Source organism: Lithobates pipiens, unplaced genomic scaffold (assembly GCF_037356315.1).
Source record: "Lithobates pipiens isolate NorthernLeopardFrog02 unplaced genomic scaffold, aLitPip1_a1.2 Scaffold_19, whole genome shotgun sequence".
In the NCBI taxonomy this organism is placed as follows: Eukaryota; Metazoa; Chordata; class Amphibia; order Anura; family Ranidae; genus Lithobates; species Lithobates pipiens.
The window spans coordinates 485,005,104-485,029,226 of record NW_027507764.1 but is presented as its reverse complement, the minus strand read 5'-3'; positions in this window follow the sequence as shown (position 1 = coordinate 485,029,226).

The following is a 24,123-nucleotide window of genomic DNA, read 5'->3' as shown; positions in this document are numbered from 1 at the left end:
CCGGCTTCGCCGCTGACATTAAGGCTTCCTTCTCAGCTGCCATTACTGACTTGCTAGTTCTTACAGAGAAGATGGCCACAGCAGGACAGCGGGCAGACGCAGAGATCATGCCATTCAAAGACTAGATGGCTTGGTCTCCACCCACGCCATGCACTTTATTGAGATAAACAGGCATTTGGAAGATCTCGATAACAGGGGTAGGAGGAATAATATCAGGGTTCGGGGGTTCCCGAATCGGTGGGTGCAGACCAAATAGTTCCTGCCCTCCAGAGGGTCTTTAACAGCCTCCTGGAGAGACCAGAAGACGCGGCCATAGAATTTGTCAGGGCGCACAGGGCCCTATGAGCCAGAGGCCCAGACACCCTCCCCCCACGGGACATTATCTGCTGTTTGCATAGCTTTGCCCTTAAAGAAGAGATCATGCTCAAATCACGCAGAAACGACCAAATAGTCCAATAGACCAAATTAAACTGTTTCAGGACTTGTCTCAAATTACACTGAGAAATCGCAGAGCTCTGCGACCTCTCCTAGAAGCTCTGAGGGCTAAAAACATCCGCTACACCTGGCGCTTCCCCTTTGCACTCCTAGTGACCCACAATGGCAAACAACATGTGCTCCGCACCCCCGAGGATCTCCCAGATTTCTGCGACTCATTACAGCTTGACTGCATTGTTCTCCCCGAGTGGTATCAGGAGTTTATTCCCGCACGGGGAGATAGGAGCCCACCGCACTCTCCCCCGATCACACCGGATAAGAACTCATCTAAACGGCAGAAACAGGGATGGAGGGACAGCTCGGGACTTGAAACGCCATGTAGCAGGGCTCATGCGTCCCGAAGTCTACAGGAGAACTAACCCCTTGACGCCTTATCAGATGCGATGTGCTGCACTCTACACACTCCACTTCTAGCCTTGCCTTAATTTATGTTGGCCTGCAGGGCCTTTGGCTGAATTCTACCGATCGCTCCCGGAGAAGCTGACTATGCCTTACCCCCCTCCATGATTTAGTTTTTTGGATCTTTTTCCCCTTTTCTCACCCTCTCCCCATGCCCCCCCGGGACCCTCCTGACTGAATGACGCAAGCTACAGCCCTATAACCCAGCTTCTAAGGAAATTTTGACCTCTCCATCCACCAATGGGTTGAACCTAGTGCATTTTGACCACGCTACTTATATGACCAGCGGTCTCCCCAGCGAAATGTATTCAGATGTTTTTTGGAGCCTCGACCGTTGTGGTCTCCCGTACTGGCTCACACTTCCACCTCTGTCAGGTTCACCCTCTCTCAGCTTGGAGGAAGAAAATGGGATTTGTTTTCTCTTTTTTACTGATATACATTTTTTGTTCTTTTTTCTATGGAGCAGCTGGGCCTTGGGACCAGGGAGGGGGGAGGGGGATACTGAGACTTCATTTAGGAGGGAAGTAATGTCGGGGGCGACGGGCCATGGGCACTGGCTAGCGAACTGTTCTGGAAATTATTTATATTCATGCGGGTGTGTAGAGGCGGATAGGGGGGCGCTCAGGTCAGGGGGATGTTTAGTGCCCCTGGCGTGACCGCCCCCCCACTGGCTGTTTTCTGTTAACTGTTAAATGTTGACGGCGGGAAGATTTCTTGTTAGGAATGTTGCTTGTTCATCTAGCTTAGAAGGCTTTTGCCACAGATTTAGTTAGGCAATGTATGACTCACAATCAGGTCTTATTTACTGTCCAGACAGGCAGGGTCGAGGCAGACCCATTACTCGGATATTCATTTTTTTCCTTTTTTTTCTTTTTTCTATTATTACATAATTGCCTGCCTCTACCCTCCTGCCTGAAGAGAACTGGGCTGCAGACCCTATCTCTGCCTGCAGACCTCCCACGTCCCCCTGAAGTGGGCTAGACGCTCTATCCCACGTCGGTACACTACTTAGCTTTGTCCGGACACGGATTGCCTGGATAAGTGAGATTCCACGCTCCTGCTCTATCTGTTCTATTTATCTGCTTCTCCTCTCACACCTTTTCTGAACCCTATCCCTTCATCCCCCCCTCTCCCTTCCCTTTCCCACTTCCTCCCTCCGCGGAAGTCTCGGGCCGGGCGGCCATCTGACGATCCTTTCCATATCTAAATTGTCTCTTCCTCCCAACAGCTCCGGTGATTGTCACTCCCATGTACTCTCCTAGGTACAAACAATGGCCTACTCTGAGCTTGGAAGGTCCCCCACGGTGGTGTCACACAATGTCAAGGGACTGAATATTCCTGAGAAGCGTTCTGCCCTTCTGAGGGAACTAAAAAAAGGTAGGCCTAAAATCGTTTTCTTACAGGAAACACACTTTAAGACTAACCACGTCCCCAAACTGACGGATTCCTTTTTTACGGAAGCCCACCATGCCACAAACGACATCTCCAAGTCCAAGGGGGTGTCCATCCTACTTAGCAGAGAGGCTTCTTTTGAAGTCACAGACAAGCTGGTGGACCCCGGGGGTAGATATATTTTTATTAAGGGTGAATGTATGGGAGTGCCCACAACACTGGCAAATGTCTACTTCCCAGATTCAGGCCATTTGACTTTTTTTCAAAGAGTAGTAAGGGAGTTGGAGGGATTTAGTGTAGGTCGCCTCGTTCTTGGCAGCGATTTTAACATTCCTCTAAATCCCCTAGTTGATACTTCCACCGGGAAAACCTATATAACCTTTAGAATATTCAAGAGAATTAAAACACTTCTGCACTCCCTAGACTTGGTAGACACGTGGCGCTTCTTGCACCCAGATGACAAGGATTACTCATTTTACTCAATCCCCCACAACCGGCACTCCAGGATTGACTATTTGTTCGTGACCCGGTGAGACCTCCACCTGGTAAAGGAGGCCTGCATAGGGATCCAGACCATTTCGGACCATGCCCCCATTTCTACATGCCTGAACTTAACAGAAGCAAACATGGGCAAAGGCACATTGTGACTGAACTCCACCCTTATATCAGACCCGGCGTTACTACCTGAGCTTAATGCTAAACTAACTGAGTTCTTCAGTCATAACGTAATGCCGGGAATGGACCCCTTGACGATTTGGGAAACCCACAAGTGTTATACGAGGGGAGAGTTCATCAGGCTGGGCGCCCGAAAGAAGAGGGAATGGGACAATGACATACAGTGGTGGGAAAAAGTGTTTGCCCCCTTCCTCATTTCCTGTTCCTTTGCATGTTTGTCACACTTAAGTGTTTCGGAACATCAAACCAATTTAAACAACAGTCAAGGACAACACAAGTAAACACAAAATGCAATTTGTAAATGAAGGTGTTTATTATTAAAGGTGAAAAAAAATCCAAACCATCATGGCCCTGTGTGAAAAAGTGATTGCCCCCTAAACCTAATAACTGGTTGGGCCACCCTTAGCAGCAACAACTGCAACCAAGCATTTGCGATAACGTGCAATGAGGCTTTTACAGCGTCCTGGAGGAATTTTGGCCCACTCATCTTTGCAGAATTGTCCTAATTCAGTTACATTAGAGGGTTTTCGAGCATGAACGGCCTTTTTAAGGTCATACCACAACATCTCAATAGGATTCAGGTCAGGACTTTGGCTAGGCCACTCCAAAGTCTTCATTTTGTTTTTCTTCAGCCATTCGGTGGTGGACTTGCTGGTGTGTTTAGGATCATTGTCCTGCTGCAGAACCCAAGTTCGTTTCAGCTTGAGTACACGAACAGATGGTCGGACATTCTCCTTCAGGATCTCTTGGTAGACCGCAGAATTCATAGTTCCTTTTATCACGGCAAGTCTTCCAGGTCCTGAAGCAGCAAAACAGCCCCAGACCATCACACTACAACCACCATATTTTACTGTTGGTATAATGTTCTTTTTATGAAATGCAGTGTTCCTTCTACGCCAGATATACTTGGACACACACCTTCCAAAGAGTTCCACTTTTGTCTCATCGGTCCACAGAATGTTGTCCCAAAAGTCTTGGGGATCATCAAGATGTGTTGTGGAGAAATTGAGACGAGCTTTGATGTTCTTTTTGCTCAGCAGTGGTTTTCTCCTTGGAACTCTGCCATGCAGGCCATTTTTGCCCAGTCTTTTCCTGATGGTGGAGGCATGAACGCTGACCATAACTGAGGCAAGTGAGGCCTGCAGTTCCTTGGACGTTGTTGTGGGGTCTTTTGTGACCTCTTGGATGAATCGTCGCTGCGCTCTTGGGGTAATTTTGGGCGGCCGGCCACTCCTGGGAAGGTTCACCACTGTTCCATGTCTTCGCCATTTGTGGATAATGGCACTCACTGTGGTTCGCTGGATTCCCAAAGCTTTGGAAATGGCTTTATAACCCTTTCCAGACTGATAGATCTCAATTACTTTCTTTCTCAATTGTTCCTGAATTTCTTTGGGTCTCGGCATGATGTGTAGCTTTTAAGGATCTTCTGGTGGACCTTACTGTGTCAAGCAGCTCCTATTTAAGTGATGCCTTGATTGTGAACAGGTGTGGCAATAATCAGGCCTGGGTGTGGCTAGAGAAATTGAACTCAGGTGTGGACAACCACAGTTATAGTATGTTTTAACAAGGGGGGGGGCAATCACTTTTTCACACAGGGCCATGATGGTTTGGATTTTTTTTCACCTTTAATAATAAACACCTTCATTTACAAATTGCATTTTGTGTTTACTTGTGTTGTCCTTGACTATTGTTTAAATTGGTTTGATGTTCCGAAACACTTAAGTGTGACAAACATGCAAAGGAACAGGAAATGAGGAAGGGGGCAAACACTTTTTCACACCACTGTACTGAAATTGACACAGACAATCAAACGCCTAGAAACTCTGCACAAACAGACCTTGTCTGTACAATCAGCGACTGCCCTTCTTGATGCGAGAAAGGCTCTTAAACTGATTCTGGACTTCAAGACTAGACGTATTCTATATTTTAAAAACAAATTGTACTACGAGCAGGGGGACAAAATGGGGCGTTTCCTCGCTAGAGCTCTGAAAGGGCCACGGCTGGGTACCACCATATCGGGCATCCGTAATGCTGGGGGCCCCATAGATAGGACCAGCGAAGATATAGCCCGTCATTTCCAGGAGATTTACTCCAACCTCCACAATCTCCCACCCCAACATAGACCTCAGGATGTGCAGGGAGACAGATTACAGGCGATTAGGGACTACCTTGGGCGTTCTGGCATCCCATCGCTCCAAGCAGAAGTTAGCTAATCCTTAAACCACCCCATCACCTCATTAGAACTCAAACTTGCAATCAAGGACCTTAAGCCAGGCAAGAGCCCAGGCCCTGACGGGCTCACGGCCATATATTATAAGACTTTTCTTGATAAATTGGAAACACACCTTAGGACAGCTTTGAACTCTCTTTCGAAGCCGCGCCAAGTCCCCTCTGAGTTTCTATCAGCCTACATCACTGTCCTACCCAAACCGGGGAAGGACCCCCTACACTGTGCCAATTACAGACCTATATCTCTCCTAAACATTGATGCTAAACTACTAGCTAAAATTATTACCAACAGGCTAAAACCTCTAATACATGATTTGATAGGTCCGAACCAGGCGGGTTTCATGCCCGGGAGGGAGGCGAGAGATAATGTCACCAAAGTGTTGAATCTAATCCATGCTTCTGGAGAACGTGGGATCGAAGGCCTTCTCCTGTCAACGGACGCGGAGAAGGCCTTCGACTGCGTGGCATGGGATTACATGTTTGAAACGTGCAGGCCCCAAAATGATGTCTTGGATAATGTCCCTTTACCAGAACCCATCGGCACAGCTAAAAATTAACGGCACCCTCTCGAATAAATTAGACATTCGCAACGGCACTAGGCAAGGTTGCCCCCTTTCACCCTTATTGTTTATCCTTACTTTAGAGCCCTTTATCCGCTGCGTGACAGCAAACGAGAACATAGGTGGCTACCAAGTGGGGGGAAGAGAGTACAAGGTTGCCGCATTCGCGGATGATCTTATGTTTTTTTTGACCAGGCCACACATCTCCATTCCTGCCCTCATGAAGGAATTCAAAACCTACGGGTTCATGTCAAACATGAAAATTAATTACACCAAATCGGAAGCGATGAATAGCTCCCTCCCTGAGCACACTTTACAGTCCGCACAAGCCAACAGCCCCTTTAAGTGGGAGACCCATGCCATTAAGTATTTGGGAGTGATGTTGACACCTAGGTTGTCGTCGCTCTTTGCCAAAAATGTTCCCCCACTTCTTAAAATGATCGAAAAAGACCTTACTGGCTGGCATTCCAAATTTTTCTCCTGGTTTGGCAGAGCACCATATGTAAAATGACTATTTAAATATTTGCTACACACTTTACCCATAAAGATACCACAAAGCTTTTTTAGATCCCTTCAGACTATCCAGATGCGCTTTATCTGGGCTCACAAACCTTCCTGTATTAAATTTCCACTCTTAATGAGGGGCAAATCGGAGGGGGGGGGGGGGGGTGGGCATTCCACATTACGGTAGGTACTACCAAGCTTCGCACATTGCACGAGTGATCGATTGGCACTGTCATGCAGAGGTTAAGGATTGGATAATGATCGAACAAGAGCTTAGCCCAACCCCCCTACGGTTCTCCCCCTGGATTCCCTTTGCTAGGCTACCCCATAAAACAAAGGATCACCTGACAGTAGGCACCACATGAGGAATAATGCATCAAATCACGAAACAGAAGACGACAAATACGTTCACATCCCCTTTGAGCCCATTAACACCTTTATAGGGCAATCCGTATTTCTCACCGGGAATGGGAAACCATTCCCTACTCTCTAGGGAAGGAAGGCAGCCACTCTTAGCGGGTCAATGCTTCCATAACCAACAAATAAGGGACTTGACCAACTTACGAGAGGTGGGCAAACTACCCTCCCTGTCCTGGTGGACCTATTTCCAGGTTCGGGACTATGTATCCACGGGCACCCACAGCAGAAACCTATACAGTGAACCCACAGAGGTAGAGGCATTGTGTTTAAAAGGAGAACAGGTCCCACGGACTACCTCAGTGGCCTACACATGGTTGACTAATAGGAAGGCCCCGGACACAGGCAGTTTGAGGCAGAGATGGTCGGATGACTTGGGTATGACAATCACGGATGCTCAATGGAGTGGAGCTTGTGCCCTGGCCCATAAATACTCTCTGAGCACCAAAATGCAGGAAACCGCATATAAAATCTTGACGCACTGGTACGCAACACCGGCAAAACTGCACAAATTGTACCCGCAGACATCAGAGGCGCGCTGGTGATGTGGTGGGGAAAAGGGAACTTTAATTCACATCTGGTGGCAATGTGATCGCATTAGCGTGTTCTGGGATAGAGTAATAGAGCTGACGCACAAAATTACAGAGACCAAGCTTAAACTTGATGCGGCCTGCTGCCTACTGCACGTTTCGAACTTTTCGTTTAGGAAATATAAAAATTCCCTCACCAGGCACCTTTTAAATGCTGCAAAATCTCTTATCCCAATATTATGGAAATCATCCCAGGTCCCCACCACAAAAGACTGGCTACTGAAAATAGCCTACATCTGCGAGAGGGAGGATACCAGGGCTCAAACTGAGGAAAAAGTGGACCGTTTCCATGCAACTTGGTCCCCATGGTTTGTCTTTAGGCATTCCCGTGATTATCAAAACCTGGTGCATCAATAATTTACTTCCCTGCTGGCTCTGATGGAGCCAGTAGGGGTTAAGCATCAATGCTGGAGACTTGGGTGGCTCCCTGATATGAGACGTCCTTCCCACCCTCTCCTTCATAATACCCTCCCCCACCTCCCCTTATGTCTTTTCTTCCCACTCCCCCTTTCTGTTTCTTTTTCATCTCTTTATCTAACCTGAATGTGTAAAATAAATTTAAAGTCTAAGAGCTGGGCTGCGGTGTTAGACCAGGTTAGGCAGCAAACCTGGCCGGATTTTTGATTTTTGCATACGATATAGAACCAAGGACCCCAGCCCATGGAAGAGCTTGGTATATTTCTGCCTTTTTGATTGATTGTTCTAATGACAAACTCTGTACCATACATGCTGTACACATTTTTGTTCTATTCAATTTGTTATGTGCTTCAACTTTTCTAATAAACCTTTGAAAGTAAAAAAAAACAAAGCTTTGCCTTTACGTACACTTTAAATACACAACTGCAAGTTTGTGGAAAAAAACAATTGAAAGTTCCACATTTTGTGTGAATAGTCAAAAAGCTGTATGATTATAACGCTTAAAATATGCAATAATGTGCACAATTGACATTCAAATCTGTACAATGCTTTCCAAGACATTGTGAAAAGCCAAATACTGGAGTCTAGGCACATGCAATTATTTTTGTTGCATTTACATTAGACAGAATAATTATCATCAAAACAACAATGCTTAAAATAATTTTTAATCATGTTTTGAATAAATTAGCATAACATGAATAATTAAAATATTTGAACTGCAGATTATTTCTAGTGCCATCAAAACAACACAACCTTTGCAGCAAACAAAAAGATAATATAAAAAAGGGCAGGCTAGTGGCATGTATGCAATGGAGAACGAAATCATTTGAAGACCTAAAGCAAAGATGGCAAATAGCACATTCCATGGGGAATGCAGAAAGAAAGAAAAGAAGCACATTTTTTTTTTCTGCTTTGTTGTGTGGTCTATAAAGATCGTCAGAGGGATTTAATTAAAAAGAGCAATTCTGAGCCATAATTATTGGGGTTGTAAAAGTTACAATATAATAAACACAATTAGATCACCTTGAATATTTAGAACAAACCTTTCATGCTGAAATCCAATTTAGCCCAAGTTTATGTTTCAGTCTCACATGCCCTGTCTCAGTAATTAAGCAATAAAATAATACCCTTATCCAGAAAATCCTTATCAATTTTTTCTCATACTAATGGTGCATTAGTAACTTTCAGCAGTGATCTAATGCCTACATTTCATTCACAGCCCCTTTTAGCAGGCCCAACTGCAAGCATTGCAAGGATCGCAGCCTTTCCATTCCATTTCAGCTACTTTATGCTGTTCTCATTGATGAAGAAAAAGAAGGGATGTTTAAGCCCACAATGTCTATAAGTGGAGTTGGATGGCGTTAGGGGATAACCGTGAGGAAGTCACCCGATATTAATTTTAAATTCTTTCAATTATTGTAAATATTCACCCTAAGTATCAAGCCACTTTCACCCATGAATCTTCCAAGAAAATGGCGGGAAAACAGAAAAATTGTGCAACTGCTTGAACTTTTAATTCATTTGCAGTAAATCAGTCCAATTATGTTCCAGTAACAAATGAATTGTTAAACACTAGGAATTCCAGATTATATGCCATTCTGCATCTAGAAAAAAAAATTGTAAACTGTCAAGTAAATTGTGCCCATTGACACTTTCCTAACACAATTCCAGATGCCAAAAGCGCAGAGGGTATGCAAACAGTTATAAATAATCTGACATGGTTCAGACCAGACTGTTTACATTCAGTAGGTGTATGGGAAGATACACGGTGAGGTCACGGTGTGAGAAGAAGTAGGAGAAAGCATGCAGTGCATGGAGGTATTAATAGTGCTCTGACAGAGAGCTAAGGAACTTAAATTCATAGACAATAATAACATCTTAAAACCTCAGTTTAGTGAAGTGTGGGAAGAGATTCCAAAGTTACACAGAGGAAAAGCTATATGTTTCAGCCTGTAGGGCTGTTTAAAATTAATAGCAATCAGAGATTGGGTAACAGGCAGGCGGGGTCATCCATTTATATCACCCGGTGGCCCCACCCTCAGCTATACAACAGTTGTCCCTAAGAAGAAGCATCACTTGGCGAGAGCCTTCCATGGAGGCGGAGATGTTGCGTTTTTTTTTTTGGCTCGTCGGCAGTGTGATAGAAGATGAATGGACATCGCTGGACATTTTTATTTTTTTATTTTTTAATAAAGGATATGTCCCAAAGTGTTTCCTGTCTTTTTTACTATATCTGATACTTTTTTTGTGAATTGGTAGGGGTACACTGTACCCCTCACCAATTCACATAAGAGGGGGTCGGGATCTGGGAATCCCCTTGTTAAAGGGGGCTTCCAGATTCCGATAAGCCCCTCGCCTGCAGACCCCCACAACCACCAGGCAACGGTTGTGGGGATGAGGCCCTTGTCCCCATCAACATGGGGACAAGATGCTTTCGGGTGACTCCAAAGCACCCTCCCCATGTTGAGTGCATGTGGCCTGGTATTGTTCAGGAGGGGGGGGCACTCTTGTTCCCCCTCTTTTCCTGTGTCCTGCCAGGTTGTGTGCTCGGATAAGGGTCTGCTATGGATTTTGGGGGGACCCCTACGCAGTTTTTTTTTAATTTGGCACAGGGTTCCCCTTAATATCCATATGACCACCACGCATTTTTTTTTATAGTTTGGTTCGGGGTTCCCCTTAATATTCATGCCAGACCCAAAGGGCCTGATGATGGACTGGGGGGGAACCCATGCCGTTTTTTTCAATACGTTTTATCAATATTGTAGAGACCCAACAATTCTTTACATCCGCGATCAGTTTTAAAATACTTTTTTTTCCTTTATGCCTTGTACATACGGTCGGACATTCTGATGGAATGTTGTCAGATAATCCGACCGCGTCCATTGGACCTTTTCCGAATCTGCACCTTATCAGAATCTGGAAGCCCCATTTAACAAGGGGACCCCCAGATCCCACCCCCCCGTTTGAAATGGTAAGGGGGTACAAAAGTACCCTATACCATTTCACAAAGAAAGTGTAAAAAATTGTTAAATAAGACAAACACACTTTTGAAAAATTCCTTTATTAAAAATAAAAAAAGATTCCAGCGGTGCTAATCCACTCTTGCTATCCAGTGATGGATGATCATCTCTCCGGGGTCCAGCGATGGCTGATCTGATCCAGCAACGGGTGATTTTCAGTCCAGCGCTGTCCATACATGCATCCATCTTCTGTCTCCACTGAGGAGACACTGCGGGGATCCCAGCGCTGACATTTCTTATATTAGGAGGGCGGGGCCACCCGTCACCTGACCCCGCCCCCTCTGATGCTGGTGAGGGAAGCCAGGGGTTCCCCATGACGTATGGGTGACCCCGCCCCCCTCTAATGTAACGGAAACTTGCGTTAAAAAAATATCCCAAAAAGTAAATTTTAATGTACAGAACTGTACATTAAAACAAGATTATATCTTCCATAGTCAAACTCTGATAAAAAAATTCAAAGACAAAGGTTACCCTGACCAGACTGTCAATGATGTCTATTCATATTATCTAGATCAGAGGTCTCAAACTGGTGGCCCTCCAGCTGTTGAAAAACTACAAGTCCCATGAGGCATTGCAAGGCTGACAGTTAAGAGCAAGACTCCCAAAGGCAATGGCATGATGGGACTTGTAGTTTCGCAACATCTGGAGGGCCACCAGTTTGAGACCCCTGATCTAGATAGTTTTACCCCCGAGACATGTTCTCGTGTATCACTTCCTACCAATACTTGTAACACCAACACCGTTCAGTCAACAAGATTTGTCACTAAATTCCACAACAGGTTCAAGACAATGGAAAAGATCATCAAAAGACATTGGTCTATTGTACAGGAAGATCCCCATCTCAAACAGCGACAAACCGGTCATTGCCTACAGACGTGCCAAAAACATCAAATCACAAATAGCACCCAGCAAAATCAAAAAGTCTGGTCCCCCAGCTAATACTCTTACTACTTTCTTTGATATCAAAGGCATGTACCAATGTAAAAAAACATTATGCCTCATCTGTGCCCAGGTCAACCACAAACAAAAAATTTTTTTTCATAAGGGGAAACAATACCCTATTTCTGAATTCTTTAATTGTGGTTCTGAGTATGTAATATATTGCCTTACTTGTCCCTGCGGCCTACTATATGTACACCCTAGCCCCTGGGGGGCTGAACGAGGGAATCAAATAAATACATGTCTTTCATAAGAGAATGTTTATTTTATTTATTTATACTTATCTTTATTTATATATTTTTAGACCTGTATGATTCCCCCATTTGTGTAAGCCCCCAATCCCATTTTTTCCTTGTTCAACGTGTATGAATTTAGATCTGCGTATGCATATGTCTACATTAATATGTTGATTTGTACATTTATGAGGTCTATTGTACTGATCTCCTTTCTCACATGCACACGGTCTCACAGGCGTCTCTTTACCCCAAATATCGTATCGCTCTACTTTCCTCCTTCCTCCTCCCCCTCGCCCTCCCCCTCATTTTTTATTATTTTATTATTTTATATAAAAACTTTTTTTTTTAATTCTTTTATTACTATTATTATTATTTTTTTTCCTCAAATAACATATTATATTTCATTCATTATATTTCAAATTATTGTTATTCTTATTTTTATTATTTATTTCTTATTTCTTATTTTCTATTTTTCATTTCTTTATTACTTATTATATACACATATACAAATAACCCTTTGCCCATCCATTTCTTATTTACTTTTGCTCTGTTTTTCCCTCTAAGTGTCATCCTTTTCAAGTCCTCTATTTTCCCCATCAATGCCATCTAATCTCTTTTAATACCCAATAGTTGTCATGACTATGGTTTTGTTTCCCTTCTTTGTTTATCAAGTCCCCTTTGCCGCTACCGCGCATGCCCCATATTTATGGACTTTCCCCTGTCTCTGTTCCCATAGTCACTCTCGCTCCTATTGATCCGCCGCTACTGCACATGCCCCATTCCCATAACTACCCTACCTCCTCTATCCTACGTAATTGAATGACTCACACGCCACACAGGGAATCCCCGCTGGCCACTGTGCATGCCTCATCTCCACGGCAACCCCCTTCCATACGGCGTGCTATAGCCACACTCACGCCGCATCTCGGTGTGTCAGGCATACTTCCATGCACGCTCTGCAGTTAATCAACACACACAGTTAACACACATTGACATCTCTGAATATTCCTGCTTACATGACATTTATCCTCTTACTTTGTGTTACAACCCACCCCTCATGCCCCTCCCACTTAGCCTTTAAATGTGCCTCCATCATATGACTATTATCAAAAGCCTTATAAAGGTGCATGCATGCTCCGAAGCGCCGATTATCCCAGCCCGTCTCCTGAGGACACAGACTCCCTGAACATCAGATCAAGGGCACTGCAGTGACCAGCACTACCTCGACCACTCTGACTATCCCGAGGAAATCCATGGAATAGACTAAGCCACTAACCATCGGCCAAATGTCAGATGTTGTGAACCCTGCACTACAGCCCTGCGAGTCGTGCCTATGGACATACGGATGAAACATTGCATCTATTATGTGCCTTTACACCACTAATTTAATGTGAGTGTTTTTAAACCATTTTTAATTAATTTGAGTAACTTTATCGCTGCACCGTCTCTTTCTCTATTCATTGTTTCCTAGAGCTACTTCTTGCTTTAAGACTGGCAGTCCATTAGGGTGCAGCTTGTACTATGGACCCTCCTCACGGACCACCTTGATGATCTACATAGAGCCTGAATCCTTCATCGTAGACACTGGCGTGTGGATATATTTAAAACCCACACAAATAAATCTATATACGCTTGCTACCTAGACACGATTTATTGTTCATTTTATATCTTAATATTTTAACTTATTGCTCTACAACTTTTTTTTTTTTGGATTCCCAGTGAGCGCCATATTACCCTCCTCTGCAATGGTGTGGTGTGCCAGTGGTGCAAACTGTTTTTTCAGCACAGTGCCAAACAATCCACTGCCTCACACTGCGCAGTGGCCAGTTGAACTTAATGAAATGTCTATATGATATTTCAATAACGTTTGTTACAAAAAAAAGTATTTGAAATGATGTGCTGAAATTGGTGCAAAAGTACTGCGGTGATCCCGCTGGAACGCACCACACACCAGAGGCTGCATTTTAATGTGGTAGTTGGTTTAAATTATCCCTCAGTCTTTCTCCCCTAGGAACAGCATTGATACATTCCAATCTGTCACTGTTCATATCGGAGCCAGTCAGTTACTATTGGTTTGGCCCTCCACAATAGTCCCAGCTTCCCATGTGGCCCACTGGGAAACTGATTGCCCACCCCTGGTCTTGATTATAGGACTTAATAGAGTTACGGCTAACAGGAACGGCAAACATACATACATTCAGTATCTTTCTGTCTGGATTGAGTGGCAGGGTTTTAGTGTAGTGCTCCCTTAGATTTCTGGTCAATGGAAGAGATTATGGTGGTTAATCTATTACCACTGTCCAAAGACACCCAAGGTTTTATAGAAACTTAAGGCTATGAAAAACTTTAATGCTGTGTACACACGGTCGGACTTTCCTGCAGAAAAAGTCAGACGGAATAATTTCATCGGATATTGCGATCGTGTGTGGGCTTCATGGGACTTTTTTTTTCGAAAGTTCTGACGGACCTAGAAATAGAACATGTTTTAAATCTTTCCGACTAAATCAATTCCTATGGGGAAAACTGTTCGTCTGTATGCTGTTCCGATGAACCAAAAATGACGCATGGGCAGCTATTGACTACTGGTTATTGAACTTCCTTTTTCTAATCCCGTCGTATGTGTTATACGTCACCGCATTCTATATGAACAGACTTTGGTGTGATTGTGTGTAGGCAAGACCGTTTCAGCGGAACTCCATCGGAAAAACCGTCAGAGTTTATTCTGATGGAAAAACCGGTCATCGGTACATGGCATTACTCTCATTAAAATGTTATTACCGTATATACTCGAGTATAGGCCGACCCGAATATAAGCCGAGGCCCCCAATTTACCCCCCAAAAAACTGGCAAACTTATTGACTCGTGTATAAGCCGAGGGTGAGACATGCCTGTCCATCCCTGTGTGTGTGTCCGTCCATCCCTGTGTGTCCGTCCATCCCTGTGTGTCCGTCCATCCCTGTGTGTCCGTCCATCCATCCCTGTGTGTGTGTGTGTCCATCCATCCATCCATCCCTGTGTGTGTGTGTCTCCATCCATCCATCCATCCATCCCTGTGTGTGTGTGTCTCCATCCATCCATCCATCCCTGTGTGTGTGTGTATCCATCCATCCGTGTGTGTGTGTGTGTGTGTGTGTGTGTGTGTGTGTGTGTGTGTGTGTGTGTGTGTGTGTGTGTGTGTGTGTGTCCAGCCTACCTGTGTCCCGAGCCTCCGTCCCGTGCCTTGCCTCCTTGCCTCCGTGCCTTGCCGCCGTGCCTTGCCTCCGTCCCGTCCCGTCCCGTGCCTTGCCTTGCCTCCGTCCCGTGCCCTCTTCGTCGGCGCCTCGGCGGCCATTGTAAAATTCAAAAGCTGCGCCGCCGCCTTCGCCTGTGATAGGCGGAACACTGAATTTCCCAGCAGCCTGTGTTCCGCCTATCACGTACATCGTATCATCCTCGTCCGTAGTACGAGGATGATACGATGTCCGTGATAGGCGGAACACAGGCTGCTGGGAAATTCAGTGTTCCGCCTATCACAGGCGAAGGCGGAGCCGGAGGCGCGGCTTTTGAATTATAGAATGGCCGCTGTCTGTCTGCTCGACACGCTGATCGAGCGGGCAGACAGCGATGACTCGAGTATAAGCCGAGGGGGGCACTTTCAGCCTCAAAAAAGAGGCTGAAAATCTCGGCTTATACTCGAGTATATACGGTAGCTTTATTTCTGGTCCAGATCTTTGCTTCATTACACTTTTTAGATAAAAAGTAAACACATTTTTTCCTTGGTCATACCATACACATTATCAATTTACATTATCAAAAAAATTAAGTAAATTAAGTAAGATACAAGATACCCGATCTTGTGACATGAAGGAATACTTTATTCGCTTCAGGATAAATATAACATGTCTGCTTCAATGCTCATGCTATAGTTATGGTTAAGGCCCACACAGGGCTGGAGTGAGTGAGCGTAGAAGTCGATGTGTTATTGTTATCTTGAAGTGAATTAAGCATTCCTGTGTATCACAAGTGCAGGTGCCACTCTGCTTTATTTAATAGAAGTTACAGCTAAGCCCTTGTACACACGGTCGGACATTCTGACAACCAAATCCGTTGGATTTTGTCTGACGGATTTTGTCCGAAACTGTTGCATACACACGGTCGGACAAAGTTGTCGGAAAATCCAATTGTACATAACGTGATGACGTTATTTCATTACGACAGGACTACTAGTAGCCAATAGCTTTGGTCTAGGAATTTGATCTGAACATGCGTGGCACTTTGTCCGTCGGAGTAGGCTACACATGATCGGAGTATGTCCGATCGGACCAGTTTGTCTGAAAATATTTCCAGCAAGTTGGAAAAGTTGGTCCGACGGATATTCCGATGGAATCAGTCCGATGCATACCACACACAGTCAGATTATCCGACAACACGGTCCGATAGGACACATTCCGACGGATTCTCCAACCGTGTGTACAAGGGCTAACTGGAACTGCAAACTTGCATTCAGTATCTTTCTGTCTGGGTTGAGTGGCAGTGGGGTTTTTTTTGTTTGCTTTTTAATATAAAAAAAAATTCCTCATTTGAAATAAAAGAAAAAAAATCTTACATTTGAGCTCAGCCACATAACAATCTACTTCATATAAAAATGTCTTTCTTTGTTCAGTATCCTCATATCACCCACTGGGAATTCTACGTGATGTAGTAATATAGATATACATTCTGCTGAATAGTAAGGCAGTAATTAATTCTGCAGGTAACAGCAACAATTTTATATATTTTTTAAAAAATTTTTTTTAACATTACAGAGATTAGGTGGCCATTGGGATAAATATCAGGGAGAACAGACCTGCCAGCTGAGATATTGCTAGTCCAGACTTAAATAAGATAACTGTATCTGAATGTCTGTTCTAGAAAATAATGCACAATAAAATGAATGGAGGGAGAATATGCCTTCCCAAGAGCCTCAACATTTACATATCTGACTTGTTCCTTGGAAATGACACAAGCAAAATGTATGTTGCATTTCATTGAAGAGACGAGGGGGGTCGGGCTGGTGTCTCGCTGCGCACCGGCTCCGCTCCCCTCGTGCCACACATGTGATGCCAGCACATTGGTGTCAATGTACAGGCACTGTGTGATGACATTGGCATTCCTGTCAGGGAGTTTGGCGCCATTTGCCGAACGGACTATCTTGCTTAGGTGATGGTGCCTCCCAGGACCATCTTTAATATTGATTGGACCCGGGGCAAAAATGTTCCTGCCCCCTCATGCAGTTTCACTATCTACCCGCTTTGAGGCATACAATAAATAGCAGCTAGACTCAAAATATGTTTACTGAATCAGATCAGGCAGCGATTTCTATTGGTTGCCAGGGGTTACAGTGCATCGTTGCCACTCGCTGATTAGTTGCTAGAGGTTACAGCACATGATTTATGCTTGTTGATTGGTTGCTAGAGATTACTGTACATCAATACTGCTCACTTATTGGTTGCTAGAGGTTACAGCACACCATCTCCTCACTGCCTGCACACCATGGACTAAGGAGGTGAGGGGACCCATTAATAGACAGAAAACTCCTAGGGATCCTAGGACTCCTGGGATCAGTGGCAGTGCTGGGGGGAGGGGTGGGTGTGATCAATTTCCAGCATGCCCCTTTATCTCCCCAGTGGCAGCATTCCGTATAGGTGATGGTGGATATGACCTCAGGGGGCATGATATACATATGAATATTGCCTCTATTTACATATGAATGCTTCTGGTCTGACACTATTTACATATCAATGCTGGTATTTACATGAAAACACAGGGTCTGCAGGCGAGTCATCTGTACACAACAATAGGGCAGAGTTGGGCAGCATTAGTTTTTAGAATTAGAATTTAAACTGGGATAGTTGGCAAGTATGGGGCAGTTGCTTTGAGCCCCACAAGAATGACAGGGCCCAGGGCAGCTTCCCCTTTTGCCCTGCCTTAAAGACAGCCCTGGTGCCTCCCCTCCATTTTTTTGCCAGTGTTTTTTCATGCCCTCAGCTTGCAGTGTCATTTTGGAACAACTGCTCCCTCAAAGTGCATCCCTACACATAGGGGAAAAAACCCATCTAAGTATGGGATTAGGAGATAAGGCACAGGTGCACACAGCACCTGGGTATGCTTATCCCCGCCCCTCACTTACCTTTATATATATATATATATATATATATATATATATATATATATATATATATATGGGTTTCTGAACACACAGTGAGGAGCTCTCCCATCAGGGAGCATCAAGGATAGATGCTGGTTTGAAAGGTATGATGCACTCTTTTTTCACTGCAAAGTCACAGATGTTCCCTGTGGTAGCTGTGTGTTGGCCTAGGAGTTCCAGGTAGTATTATGGTAGAATTTTCACCCTTTGGCATTCATCCTTTCCTTTGGTGTATGGTTTCTATTTCACATGTAGCCCCCATGGGTTGGGGTACATTAAGTCACCTTATATTTCCCCTTACTCTACATGTAGATTTGGCATTTTCCCATACTATCACATTTTCACTCACTACCTCTCGGTGATAGCATTGGCTCAAACTTTACTATGTTATATAGGTACACTTCATATTTTATGTATTTGCAGAGGTTCCATGGATAAGCCATTCACATCACCCCTGACCATCCATGGGGGACCTTACTCCCAGGGACATCTGTCTCCTGAGTGATTTTCCATCAAATATCTTGGGTTTTCCACCTCAGCTCCCGGGCTAGTAAATTGTTCGACCTGCCTGCAGCTTTCATCTCTCTATTTCTAACTATATTGTAAGTATGGGTGGATATTTTCCATACTTTTTTTTCCTCCCCCTCCCATGCCCTCTTACATTGAGACCAATTATTACTGTGTACAACTTATTAATTATATATATATATATATATATATATATATATATATAAGCATCTGCTGAGTAGAGGTCATCAACGAAATGCGTTAAGCTATTTTGATGCCAATATCATGTTTATAGTCAGGATCATTCCATCAATTTTATTCTGTTTTATTGCAATATGTTGTAAAATCATGCACTTTTACAGTATATATGTATTGTGTGATACATAGGTTATGTGTCTGACGTTATTATTATTGTGGATTATTATGCCATATTATTATGTTTTGGCTGTACACATCATATATGGAATACATTTTTATTCTATTACATAGTCTTTAAGTGCGTTGTATTGAAATTTAGTAATTACAGTTATATAACGAACTGGTCAGGCACAATTTGCATCATGGTCACACCCCCCAGCTGCATGCTTCATACAAAGTCCCAAACCTCTGTTTTCAATGAATTGTCAAACAGAGATGGAGACATTGTGCTATCTATCTGCCAGAGAGTGATCTACCAGGTCACTCTTTAGTGGCTAAAAAAGTCCAGAAGTGGTTAAATCACAATGCTGTGATAAACCACCTTTACCCTACCTGCAGGGGTAAGCGAGTATGGAGATATACTTATATGCGGACAAAGCTCTCAGCCCAATCTTGAGGGGCTATTCCCACACTGGAGGTCTACTTCCAACCAGCAAGGTGATTAATGTATATAATCCCAGTGATTATGAAATATACAATTGATAATATGAAATACAACTAGATAATAAATCTGCACATAATTACAAAAATCCATATTGAATCATTATGTGTACAGTGTATGAAGTCCAAATACCAAAAACTAATTAATCATATAAGTTTTTCAAGAATATTAGTGTACCAAATAGTTAAATTAAGCGTACCAAAAGAATTTAACCAAAAGAGTGCAAAAAAAAAAAAAAATCACACACTCATTTTGGTGAACATATAAAAATGAATTTTCCCCTTTATGATGAAAAGTGGTCCAGGACCTGAGGCAGCAAAACAAGCCAAAATCATGATGTTCCCTCCTCTATACTTTATCCTTGGGATGTAGCTTTGATGTTGGTAAGCTGTGCCTTTTTTGTGCCCTTTTGTACCATACATAGCGCTGAATACTCTTCGTGAACTATTCAACTTTTGTTTCATCATTCAAAAAACATTTTCCCAGTAGCTTTCTGTTTTTCCAAGGTGCTCTTGGGGCAAACTTCAGGCACCCAGCAATGTGTTTTTTTTGGAGAGAAGCAGCTTCCTTTATGGTGTTCTGCCATGGACACTTTGCCTGTTCAAAGAGTTACGTTTGGTAAACTCATGTTCCAGTGATGTCTTCAATCCTTTAGCTGTGGTTTGTGGGATCTTCTCTACCTCATTGAGGATTCTGTATTGTGCCTCGGGAGTCATCTTGGCTGGGTGCCACTTCTAAGAAGAGTAGCCAAAATACTAAACTGTCTCCATTTATACACAGTTTGATAAACTGTCAACTGATGGATTCCTAAACACTTTGAGAATGCTTTGTATTCCTTTCCAGCCTTATGCAGATCAACTACTCTTGATCGTATATATCTTGATTGTATATCTTCAGAAAGCTTATTTTGTGATGCATGGTTAACATCAGTTGATGCTTCTTATAAACATCAATCTTAAAATGTCTGAGTATCTTTTATTAATCAAAGATGCTCTAAACCACCCCCCTCATTTCATTAATTGGACTTCAGGTGTGCGCACTACTGCCTTCAATTAGCTTTCATTGAAGTAATTAGTCTATAGGTTCACTTGCTTTTTCCTCCTGCACTGTGAATGTTCCCGGTACAGACAATTTGGACAGCCTCTGCAATAATTAATTTTACCTCATTAAATCTTTTGTCAATTTTATATGCCATCCCTTTGACATGTCTATGTAATGTAATCATGAGGTCAATACCATGTATGTGTGTGTGTATACATAGTAGAAAAGGTTTAATATGTGCATTATTGTTATGTATTGCCGGACTTCATATGCCAATTAAATATACTTTCAAATTATCTCACACCCACAAATCAATAGCCTCGTTTAAAGTCCCACCTTCCTTCTTTTTTTTTTTTTTTGTAGGAAAGTATTGAAGCTGTTGGCTTAACCTGACAGCCAGGCAAATAGTATTTTCAAAAAGAATAATCAGCACTGGCACTATCTTTAATTCTCTTGTTACAGGTTTTTGTTCACAAGAAATCCAAAGCAGCTCTGAAATAAGATTTTGTTTTCACTGCTGATTCCATTTGTCTTTGCAATTTATAAATGTTCTGTGTTATCGTATTATGGACTTTCTTTTTTTTCTCATTCAACTTCTTTGGAACAGAAATATTTAATGTCTTGAGTGTCGACCTTGAGTGTACACTACGTAGCAGTAAAATGTGACTGACGGGCACAATGAATCCTGGCTACCAAAATATTATTTATATCACGCTTATGATATTACTGTGCTTGCAGTTTTCTGTTTTGACATTAGACCATAAAACAAGCCATAAATTATATAATCATGCAGTTAACTCTTTGTACTTTCTTCTTCTGAAGTTCTGCAATTTTTTTACTATTTTTGATCGGGCCTCCTCCTAACGAAATAAAAAGTCCCTAGTTCTGTGTGAATTTCAGCTGGCTGGAAAAACAATTAAACTGATCAATGACTGCACCATAAATGAGTTCTAATAATTACAGTAGATCTAAACTCTAATACCCTAATTAGATGACATTAAATTTGTTAATGCACTGTGTTTCATAAATAATTTTTAATACTTTTTTGCCTTTCACTGCTAATCCTTAGTCTCTTTCAGCTACTTCTTGTCTACTTGCACGCTCTCCTGCTTCAGCTCCACATCATTTCTCTGGGCCAGTTTCCTGCACGGTCTGTGTCAGCACAGATACTTGTAGTTTCAACCGGAGTCATATGTGACAGGATGACAACACCGGAACACAAGAGTTGTCAACCTGTGGCAGGTTGTTCAAACCAGTTCCCGGTCTACAGAACATTTTTCTGTGCTGAAAAGTCTGAAAAAGAAAATGTCAGTTCATGCTTCTTGTCCTCCAGGCTTTGTTGATAAAGATATGCATACAGGAGGGTCTCTTCTACTTCTGATGGTTCCAGGTCCAGTTTACAGATAGGCTGTGCTTTACAACTGTGACTGCATGTGTTACTGGCATGTGGCTCCCCAGGGTGACCCTTTTCTCACCACGTGAATGGTTCACTTTCCTAAACTAAGTCACCACACTAGGCCACTGACCAGAACTAGTGTCATGGTTTTTATTTCCCAGGTATAGATTCACTCAAGCATCCACAGGAATGAAAGAATTTAAGAAGAATTTAACAATTTTTAGAGTAATCCACTTTTCTTAACTTTTCCTAGCTCTCATGTTCTAGATCCACTGCCCACAAACAAATAATCTTTTAAATACAGCAAGTCCGTGCTACTAAAGCTCTCTATCTGTGCTACTATAGCTCTCCCCTGGCTCAGCCCCATCTGGGGAAAGGGCCCCTGTTTTACATATTAGGGAAGCCATACAGTAAGCCTTTACATGTTTCCACAGCAGTCCCTTCTATCCCACTGGGGCGACAGCCAATCTCCACTTCAACAGACACACAAACTCTGCCTTCACAATCAAACTAAATTTCCACTGTGTTTCATTTTTCATTTTGTTACTGTATATGTAACAGATCCAACCGGTATAGAGGCTTTTGGAGGGGACTGCAGAGTAGCCTCTTGCCTACTGACTATTAGACATGTGCAAAAGGAAAAAAATTTGTTTAGTTTTGTTTCGTTTTAATTCGTTAATTAATTAATTTAGTTTAGTTATATTCGTTTAAATTCGTTTTTGGATTTTGATTCGTTTTCTACTGAATTCGAAAAATCCGTCGAATTCGAAAATATTTCTACTGGATCCGAAATGATTTCAACATGATTTGAAATTATTTCAACCGCATTCGAAACTATTTCAACCGGATTCGAAAATATTTTGCGACCCGACTTTAGGGCCACGTATCTTAGGGCCACCTCAGGGGGGGACCCCACCATCTTCCGAAATTCGAATTTAGTATATAATGATTTTGATTTTAATAGAAAACATTAATAGAATATAAAAGAATAGACTAGAAAAACAGAACAGAACAGAATAAAATATAATATATTCTGTTCTGTTCTATCGTTTTTCTAGTCTATTTTCTATTTTATTATAATCTTTTTTATCCAAATTTAAAATTAATTAATTAAAAAATTTGAATTCATACTCCATATTAGAAATTCAAATTTATTCTATTTGAAATTTGAATTTCAGAAGAAGGTTGTAGATTCTTTCTATTTTATTCTATTAAATTATATTTTTTTCTAATCTTTTCTATTTGAATTATAAATTTTGGAAGATGGTTAGTTACTTATTTATATACATCTGTCAGATCAACTTCTCATACTTGCAGTGTACCAGTGCAAAAAAACACACACACATCTTATTTCATTTATATTTATCACATCAATGAAGTTGTCAGCATGCCTGATTGAAGAAGTCACGGATGTCGATCGCAAGGCAAGTACATATGCTGTATGTCATTGTCCACTTGCCACGTCACCTGCCACAAGTTGTGTATTGTCCACTTGCCACGTCACCTGCCACAAGTTGTGTATTGTCCACTTGCCATGACACCTGCCACAAGTGCCACGTGACCGGCCACGAATGCCACGTGACCTGCCACGTGTGCCACATGACCAAGGTGTGGACTTTCCACTTGCCACGTCACCTGCCACAAGTTGTGGGGTTCCTAGCACCAAGTGACCCCGAGATATGGACAATATGTCAAGTACTCTTCTGCAGAAGAGAATGACCTTTTGCGACCCGACTTTGGTGCCATGTATCTCAGGGCCACTTGTTGCTAGGAACCCCAAATTTGGTTTGCAAATACAGTAGAACTAGCACTACAAAATCACCAAATTTGGGGTTATTTCAAACAAATTCGAAAATATTTCTACCGGATTCGAAATTATTTCAACCGCATTTGAAACTATTTCAACCGTATTTGAAACTATTTCAACCGGATTCGAAAATATTTTGCGACCCGAATTTAGGGCCATGTATGTCGGGGCCACTTGGAGCTAGATACCCCAAATTTGGAGATATTGTAGTGATCGTTCTATTGTGTTTGCATACCAAATTTGGTGTTCTTAGCTATAAGTGACCCCGAGATACGTGGCCCCAAAGTCGGGTCGCAAAATGTCATTCTCTGCTGCAGAAAAGTGCTTGACATTTTGTGACCTGACTTTGGGGCCCCGTAACTCGGGGATACTTGGAGATGTTGTAGTGCTAGTTCTACTGTGTTTGCATACCTAATTTGGGGTTTCTAGCTACAAGTGGCCCAGAGATACATTGAATTTGTTAGCATTGTAATT